Source organism: Chroicocephalus ridibundus, chromosome 6 (assembly GCF_963924245.1).
Source record: "Chroicocephalus ridibundus chromosome 6, bChrRid1.1, whole genome shotgun sequence".
NCBI classification, from domain to species: domain Eukaryota; kingdom Metazoa; phylum Chordata; class Aves; order Charadriiformes; family Laridae; genus Chroicocephalus; species Chroicocephalus ridibundus.
This window is the reverse complement of record NC_086289.1, coordinates 18,498,308-18,507,588: the sequence shown is the minus strand read 5'-3', so window position 1 is coordinate 18,507,588 and position 9,281 is coordinate 18,498,308.

Here is a 9,281-nt window from a genome sequence, read left to right as displayed (position 1 = left end):
TGGCAGACTGCTCCGAGGGCTCTTCTCGGGAGTCCAGGGTAACTAGCGCTGTTCTAAAGTTCAAAAAAAAGAGTAATTTATCCATCTCCTCATGTCTGGACAGTGGTGTTTGGAAACAGCAGTCCTGTGCATTGCTTGTGCTCACCGAGGTCCAGCGTGGAGGGGCAGTGTCACTGTCTTCATTAGTGGGATCTGTTTACTGAGTGGATCCAGAATCTCACCCGCCTGTGTTATGAGTTCTTGTGGAAGAAGCCTGGTAAATTAAGACATAGCTAGAAAATACCATTTTTTCTTTGGACTTCAGTTCCTGGAAGCAGTTGCTCAAATTGTAAATCAAAGTAGGCCCTTCCACTTACGCTGTTCATTGCAGATGATTTAGAAATGGACTGGGAGTGAGGTGCATAAATCGTCACGGATGAGCAGATAATGCCTCATAAAAGAAGATAAAATGTTTTCATAAAGTATGTAAACAGTTGTGTAACATTAGACAGCTCTGGATGAATTCACTTGACTCTGTGCCGGTGTAGGTGCTTAAGGGAGCAGTAACAGGCTTGGCAGTATGGAGCTACACCTTCTGATTAGGTGAGAGTTATTCCAAACCGGTGTGCCAGTGGGAGTGCGGTACCAGGCGGTGCGGTACCCTGGGCGTGACCCTGCTGTCAACCACTTACGCAATGGCATTACTGGGGATTCCAGATTAGTGGAGATTCCAGAGACTCGGTCCTTCTAAGGGATGATCTAATGAGGAATGACAAGAGTGAGATCTTTCCTGGACCGCTTCCCACATCTTTGCCAGTGCAGAATTCGCATTGATTTTAATTAGCCTGTTTTCTCTTGAGCTGTAAGTGGTTGTAACTATCTATGCCATCTCATCGAACAGGGAGTTTGCAGGGCAGCTTAAACAGGTGGATGAGATGCTCCTCCTAATTCCTGCTGATTTCTTTGTATGAAATGTGGGCAGGTTTGCTGTTAAGTGGGTGGCTGCTATGAACTCAAGACAATAAGAAAACTTGGAAAGATGATTTTTTTGGCAGCCAGCAGCACAAGTGACTGGCAAGTGTCTCAGAACACATATTTTGTTCTAAATCATTCGCTGTGAGAAAAAAATTCTGCGCCCACATTGCAAAAGTTTCAGCAAATTTAATAGAACTGCTGAGGACAATTATTCGTATTTATGATCAAAGCTTGACATATCTAGCCACAATTTATTTTGGCTTTGCTGTGGACTGAGTCTGTAAAAAGATTAGTGAATCTTGAAATATAGCAGATATCTTCCAGTTGCTAAAACCTCACAGGTCTGGGACTTTATACAAGCTGACAAACTAGCCCTGAAGTTCTGGGCAGCTGGCAGTAGCAGTGGTGTGGTCAGCTCTGAACTCTGAATAGAGGCTGGGAATTGGGAAAGAGCCATCATTAGATGGCTGTTTATACCTGTGTGAAAACTTGGAAGGCATTACCAGGACGGATGGGGGGCAGCTGGAAATGGTAGCACAGAATAAATGCAAGTTGTGTTATGAATGAAATCTTTAGCTCCTTTGTCATTAGTGGAAAATGAAATTAGAAACTGGTCCTATCAATTGAGGGTAAAGTAAACACATTTGAAACAGAATAGGGGAAGGGAAATAGAGAAACATCCAAAGCAGCATTATTGAAGAAATGAAGGTATTTTTAGTCAGGGAGGAAAGGAATGCCATAGAGGAGCAGAAGGCTTGCAAGTGAGACAATGTGGAAATATCTGGATAGACTTACGATCTTCTTTAGAAAGGATCATCTTTAGCTATGGTCCTTAGAATCATAGAATCATAGAATCATAGAATTGTTGAGGTTGGAAGGGACCTTTAAGATCATCGAGTCCAACCTTTAGCCTACCCTGACAAGAGCCACTTCTAAACCATGTCCCTCAGTGCCCCATCTACCCTTTTTTTAAACACCTCCAGAGATGGTGAATCCACCACCTCCCTGGGCAGCCTATTCCAATGTTTAATAACCCTTTCAGTGAAAAAATGTCTCCTAATATCTAATCTAAACCTCCCGTGACGTAACTTGAACCCATTTCCCCTCGTCCTGTCACTTGTCACCAGGGAGAAGAGGTCAGCCCCCATCTCTCTACAACCTCCTTTCAGGTAGTTGTAGAGGGTGATAAGGTCTCCCCTCAGCCTCCTCTTCTCCAGGCTAAACAACCCCAGCTCCCTCAGTCGTTCTTCATAAGGTTTGTCCTCCAGGCCCCTCACCAGCTTTGTGGCCCTTCTCTGGACACGCTCCAACACCTCAATGTCCCTCTTGTAGCGAGGGGCCCAAAACTGAATGCAGTGCTCAAGGTGGGGCCTCACCAGTGCCGAGTACAGGGGGATGATCACTTCCCTAGTCCAGCTCACCACACTATTCCTGATACAGGCTAGGATGCTGTTGGCCTTCTTGGCCACCTGGGCACACTGCTGGCTCATATTCAGCCGGCTGTCAACCAACACTCCCAAGTCCTTTTCTGTTGAGCTGCTTTCAAGCCATTCTGCCCCAATCCTGTAGCGCTGCATGGGGTTGTTGTGACCCAAGTGCAGGACCCGGCACTTGGCCTTGTTGAACCTCATACCATTGGTCTCAGCCCATCGGTCCAGCCTGTCCAGATCCCTCTGCAGAGCCAACCTACCCTCAAGCAGATCAACACGCCCGCCCAGTTTAGTGTCATCTGCGAACTTACTGAGGGTGCATTCAATCCCTTCATCCAGATCATTGATAAAGATATTAAAGAGAACCGGCCCCAGCACCGAACCCTGGGGGACACCACTTGTGACTGGACACCAACTGGATTTAACTCCATTTACCACCACTCTCTGGGCACGGCCATCCAGCCAGTTTTTTACCCAGCGAAGAGTACACCTGTCCAGGCCATGAGCAGCCAGTTTCTCCAGGAGAATGCTGTGGGAAACAGTGTCAAAAGCTTTGCAAAAATCCAAGTAGATAACATCCACAGCTTTTCCCTCATCCACTAAGTGGGTCACCTTATCATAGAAGGATATTAGGTTTGATAGGCATGACCTGCCCTTCACAAACCCATGCTGACTGGGCCTGATCACCCTGTTCTCCTGCATGTGCCGTGTAATGGCACTGAGGAGGATCTGTTCCATGACCTTCCCAGGCACCGAGGTCAGACTGACTGGCCTGTAGTTCCCCGGATCCTCCTTCCGGCCCTTCTTGTGGATGGGTGTCACATTTGCTAACCTCCAGTCAGCTGGGACCTCCCCGGTTGTCCAGGACTGCTCATAAATGATACCAAGTGGCCTGGCGAGCACCTCCGCCAGCTCTTTCAATACCCTTGGGTGGATCCCATCCGGGCCCCATAGATTTGTGCACCTCCAGGTGCTGAAGCAGGTCCCTCACCGTTTCCCTTTGGATTAGAGGGGCTTCATTCTGCTCCCCATCCCTGTCTTCTAGTTCAGGGGTCTGGGTGCTCAGGGAACAACTGGTCCTACTGCTGAAGACTGAGGCAAAGACTTCATTAAGTACCTCAGCCTTTTCCTCGTCCTTGGTCACTATGTTGCCGGCCCCATCTACTAGAGGACAGAGATAATCCTTAGTCCTCTTCCTATTGCTAATATAATTATAGAAGCTTTTTTTGTTGTCCTTGACAACAGAAGCCAGGTTTAGCTCCAGCTGGGCTTTGGCCCTCCTGATTTTTTCCCTACATAGCTTAACTACCTCTTTGTAGTCGTCTTGAGTGGCCTGCCCTTCCTTCCAGAGGCCATAGATCCTCTTTTTTTCCCGAAGTTGCAACACTAGCTCCCTGTTTAGCCAGGCCGGCCTTTTTCCCCGACGGCTTGTCTTCTGGCACATGGGGACAGCCTGCTCCTGCGCCTTTAAGACTTCCTTCTTGAAAATCATCCAGGCTTCCTGGGCTCCTTTGCCCTGGAGGACTGCCTCCCAGGGGACTTTGTCAACCAGGCTCCTGAAAAGCCCAAAGTCCGCCCTCCGGAAGTCCAAGGTAGCAGTTCTGCTGACCCCTCTCCTTGCTTCTCGCAGAATTGAAAACTCTATCATTTCACGGTCACTGTTCCCAAGACAGCCTCCAACCTTCACATCCCCCACAAGACCTTCCCTATTTACAAACAACAGATCCAGCAGGGCACCTTCCCTAGTTGGCTCTCTCACTAGGTGTGAATGAGAACCTTCCTTACTTGGCATAAGCCTGTTGGTTACTCAGGAGAACCGAAGCAAAATGCTGCGTTTAGTGTGTTGTTAGGGAGTGAGCTCCACACTGACCTGTGTACAGGCAGAGCAGAGGTGTGAAGAAACATGCATGTTTCCATGGGGTTTTATCAAATGAATGGGAGCTCCTTGCAGGAACAAAACCAGTCTGATTACTCATGGGTCTAATGGATCCATTATCTAAAAAAATAGTTTTCTTTTCCCTCCCATGAAGTACAGAAGCTGTATTTGCTGTTGGGTAGCTACAATCATAGCAACCACCACAACATGAAATCTGAGGAAGGGAGGAATCATAACCTCGATAGAGCTACTCTGGCATTACTGTAATAAGTGGATGCTGTGTGCAGTGTATGCTCCACATGTGCTTATGACAAGGAAGTGATTAACAGAATGCTTGGAAACCTGTTACAGTTGCTTAACCTATATCATTGCTTCAACCTATGTGCTCTTTTATGCTCAGAAGTGGTGGAACATGGAGTCAACTCAGATTTCATTTTTCTAGGTTAAATGAAAGTTGCGGGGACCACTGTGGAACGGGTTAGCTAGCCTAGTGGGGAAAAATCTTTTTTCCTTTTCCGTGGTTTTTGTCCTGAATGAAAGCCTCAGTCTTTGCCATCTTTATGGCAGATAAGGCCTGTGTTACTTGATACCATAAGTCAAGCTCTGTTTTTCAGATTGTTCCCTTGACAACGGTGAACTGTCACGACAGATGGGGATAGTTCAGCCTATTTATTTCTTGGGCATAAGAAATCTTCCCAGAGAGAGGGACCTCCTGGGGTAGGTGATTCTGGTCTTGAGACGGGGATTCTTGTTCCATTTGGACGTGACCTAAAGATTTTGCTTTATTTATGCAACCTCTTGCATGTAGATTGGTGTTTAAGTCTTTCCATGCACCTGTATCACAATAAGTAAATAGTACTGACTTCTATAACAGATGTATTCATATTTAATGTTTACTAAGTGATTTAAATTAATTACATTAGAAATGTTGACTCTTTGTCTTCACAAAAGAGGTTCCAAGCTTGTAGGTGACTCAAGCTGTGTGTATGTAATAGGGGTTTAGCATGAGTTGCAACCAAGGTTAGCTTTCTATTTTCATTTTTGCTTTTGCATATCATACTGCAGCTTCCAGACACTATTAATTCTGTGCTTAGAAGAAGTTATGCCATTGTAAGGTTTGTTTCAAATACAAATCTGTTTTGGTTTATTGTGCTTTTTAGGAAGTTTCCTAACTGCTCACTCGTCGTATACTTTCGAATGAATGAGCTGAAGCATTTACACCAATGTCCAAGGGGCATTTTTAAACTTGTAGTGCAAATATAAATGCATATGTTTGCCTTCATATAGTAACAAGCTCCAACATCCACTGAAAATACCAGATGCTTCTATGGATCTCTGTGATCATGTCAAGAGCTAGTCCCTGTTTCTTCTGGGGAGTCTCATTGTCCTGTGGTCAATATCCATCAGAAGCTGGCATGCTTCCTAGGATATGTGCCAGCGATGCTGTAGTTTCAAGTTGTAGCAGCAGCATTGCTGACCGATGCCTCAGTCAAAATCAGAGCTGTTGATAACACTCTCAGTAGATGTGCTTTCTAGTAAGAGCTGGATCAGCTTTTTGTTATCAAGGCCATCAGAACTTTTGCCAACAGCAATGCTGAACAGTTTCCGCACGACTTACTGTAAGGGAGGGATTTCTCTCTGAACTAAGTGCAAATGTAAGTACATAATCCATGTAACAAAGAATTCCCCTGGAAGGTCAAGATCTCTGTTATGCTGCATGCTAACCAAGCTTCAGCAGGGTGACTCAGCTCCAGCTAGACTGTTCTAACTAAGTGAGGTTGTTTCTTAGCAGTTTTAGATACTGTATTACACTTACATATCTAGCCCATGGATTTAGGGAGTTTATCAGTGAATATAGGGTATGAGAATGGTTCATTTGGACATCGCAGAATCTGGTAGGACACTCTTACTAAGGAACTGAGACCCTGTGCAGGATTTATTTGGAGAATTACAGTCTGATATTTGAGTACCACCGGACCTTTGCTAACTTTCAGGTCTGCATAAAGTACCGACATTCCTGCTGATGAGCTTTGATGCAGAGCCATTGAAGCAAATGCTATGGTGTGCTTCTGAAGGATTTACAAACAACACATATCACCAACCTCACTTGCTCGTGATGGCAGAGATCACAGATGTCATCGTTTTCCCTCATATTCAAGATTAGGGAATGCTCTTATTCATGAGGTTTAAGGAGAGTCAGCTTGCTTTCTTACTTACAAGAGTAACTTCTTGGGAGCAACAGGGGTTCTTCAGGCCAGAATCAGGATAAAAGCTTTACTTCTTTTAAAAGTCAGGTATTCCTGAAAGAAGGTTTACAGAGAGCCTGTCTGCTGCAAAGAAAATCTGTCTGTATTGGAAGGCAAGGCTTGTGCTTAGCTAGCATTAACCTAGGGCTGGAGGAACAGAAAAATGATTCTTGCAAAACCGATAAGAGAAAATACAGATAACGCTTTAAATTCTGCTGTAAACCCTTCTGACTTCACAAGTGTAATGCTAAGTCATGTCATTTCCCACACTGTTCATGTTTTTCATTATCAGTGGCTGTTCGGGGTCTGGTTGCATTATAATTTAATATGAGATGATTAAAGAGCTGTGATTTAGGGCTTCTCGTAAACTGTGTCCAGAAACTGTGGATGTCTAAATTAGGCTGTATAGTTTTCTATCTAGTTGAATGGGATAATACTGACCAGACCATACTTGTTACATTGGTAAAACTTGTGCTTTTGCTGATGCAGTGTGCTCATTCACCAGTTTTCAGTTGATCAGGGAAATTGAAACTGGTTGCACATCGGCTAAGAAGCCAGCCGGGTATCACTATGATAAGGTCCCAGGCGTGTTTCTTACAGGATATTCTGAGGCACCTTATCTTGCTCTCTCTCTTTTTTAAACTATTAATTCAGTGTGAAGTACTTAAACTTTTGGTTAGTCAGAGAGACAGCAAAAGGACTATATGTCCGTGACTGCTGGTGGGCAGCTCTGTTGCAGGTCTGAAGGAGGACTGTGTGTAAGGGGAGGTCTCACTTCATGGATATGTGTCCTTCTTGAAGTCAGCTTTTTTTTGCAAGAAGAGATAGTGCTAGAAGAGAATTTACATCTGTGAATCCTCAACAGCACCTCCTTTCTGTGCACCCAGCCTTTCTTAAGGAGTCATGTTTCTCGCTGGCTTGGTTAGCTCCCACTCAATACGCTGCCTTCCTGAGTCCCGTTCCTGGGCACCCTATGGAGGGGAGTCTGAACTCCCCAAATGCCAAAGAATCGGACACCCCAGCGCTGTTCATTAAAACAATGTTTGGATGAGGCATTTCCCAACACTAGGGAATTTTGTGACATCAAGTTGCACTTGTGTCATTTATCTCGTTTCCCAGCGAGGTTGAGATGCATCAATGCAAATATTGATTGTAAATGACTTTGTCTGTTCAGACTAGAAGTTTATACAGACACAGGAATACCAATAATTTTCCAGTTAAGAAACAAGTCAGTAAATAAACTGCTATATTGACTTCTGGTGCAGTAGCTACTGATTTTGCATGGAGTGAAATAACATGAAGTGTCAGTGCAGAACAACCATTGTGTTACCTGCTTTTTTTATTATTTAAAACTTATGGTGTGTTGTTTGCAGGTCTATACGTGTCATTAAAAATAGAGCTTCAAGGGACTGAGAAATCATCTGGCTGATGTTCCTGACCCAAGGCAGACTTGCCTGTCAAGAATGGTTTAGACAGTTATTTAGGTGTCTCTGTAAATTTCCGGTGGTGGAGATTTTGGAGCCTCCATAAGCAACGTGTTTCATCTCTTCCAACCATCGGAAAGATTTTCTGTATGTCAAAATTTCTCCTGTTGCAATTTTGAGCTCTCTACTCTTCTCACCGAGCATAGGAAGACTTTATATCTTTCCTCTGTATGAAATTTTGTCATTTTTCTTCATTGTCTTTTCTGGACTGTATAACCCTGATTCTTTCATGAATTTGATCAGAAATCTGAAAGATTTCTACTGCATTCACATTAGCTAAATTGTTCTTAAAGTACAATACTCAAAATTGGATACAGTATTCCAGCTAAAAGTCTCATCTGTATTGACTAGAACTGAAAGCTTATGTGTAAAACATGTAAGAGGCTGTTTATTCATCATGTTGTAAAACTGTTGCAAAATCAGGCAGGTGGAATATTGAGTCGTGTTCAAGTTTCTGTTTATTGTAATCCCAAGAAACTTCCTGGAGGAGCTGATACACTGTCATACTATTTATTTTCGATTTTGGTAGTTGATTATTCCTGTATGTAATATTTCATCCTATTTATTTCAGATCATTGGTGTTGGTAAATTGAAAATTCCTGCTGTCCTCTAAAGGGCTCACAGTTCCTACCTTGGAGTGTCTCAGTTTTTATGTCTACTCTAGTAGTATCTGCCTCACCTATGAAAATATCAGTAGTTTTGGAATCAGATAGACTACCATGGAATTGTCTAACATATTATTCTCAGTTAATCATTTCATGTTTTAAGAAGATAAATCCATTGAGAGGTACTAACACATGGGAACCACATCTGTCTTAAAGCTTGAGATATTAGAAGGTCCCACATATGCATCCCTTATCCTTAGGCTATATCCTAGGCATGCGCTTCAGGCTGCTTGTCAGCGACAAACTATGCTCTGGCCATGTGGGTCAGAACAAAGATCCATTTTTTGCTGCACTTATGTTCTTAGGGCTATAAATTATTGATATTTAATTATGTAATGCAGCTTTTTGGCTACTTGTGCCACCAATTGTATAGACTAGAGGAAGTAATTGTATTTCCCTACGTTGTTTGAAACAAAAGGTCCATGTTAGCACATCTTTTGTTTTTTCCCTGTCCACAGTTCTTGCTCAGTTAAGAAAACCGGGGACACATGACATGATTCCCACTGCCAGGTCTATGCCAGTGGGTTTTTTCCAGGAATGGCAGTTAGGTTGATTTGGTCTAAAATTCTTTGGCTTCCTTTCTTCCTTCTAAGGCGCTTGACTTTTATTTCCTTCCCCACCTCTTA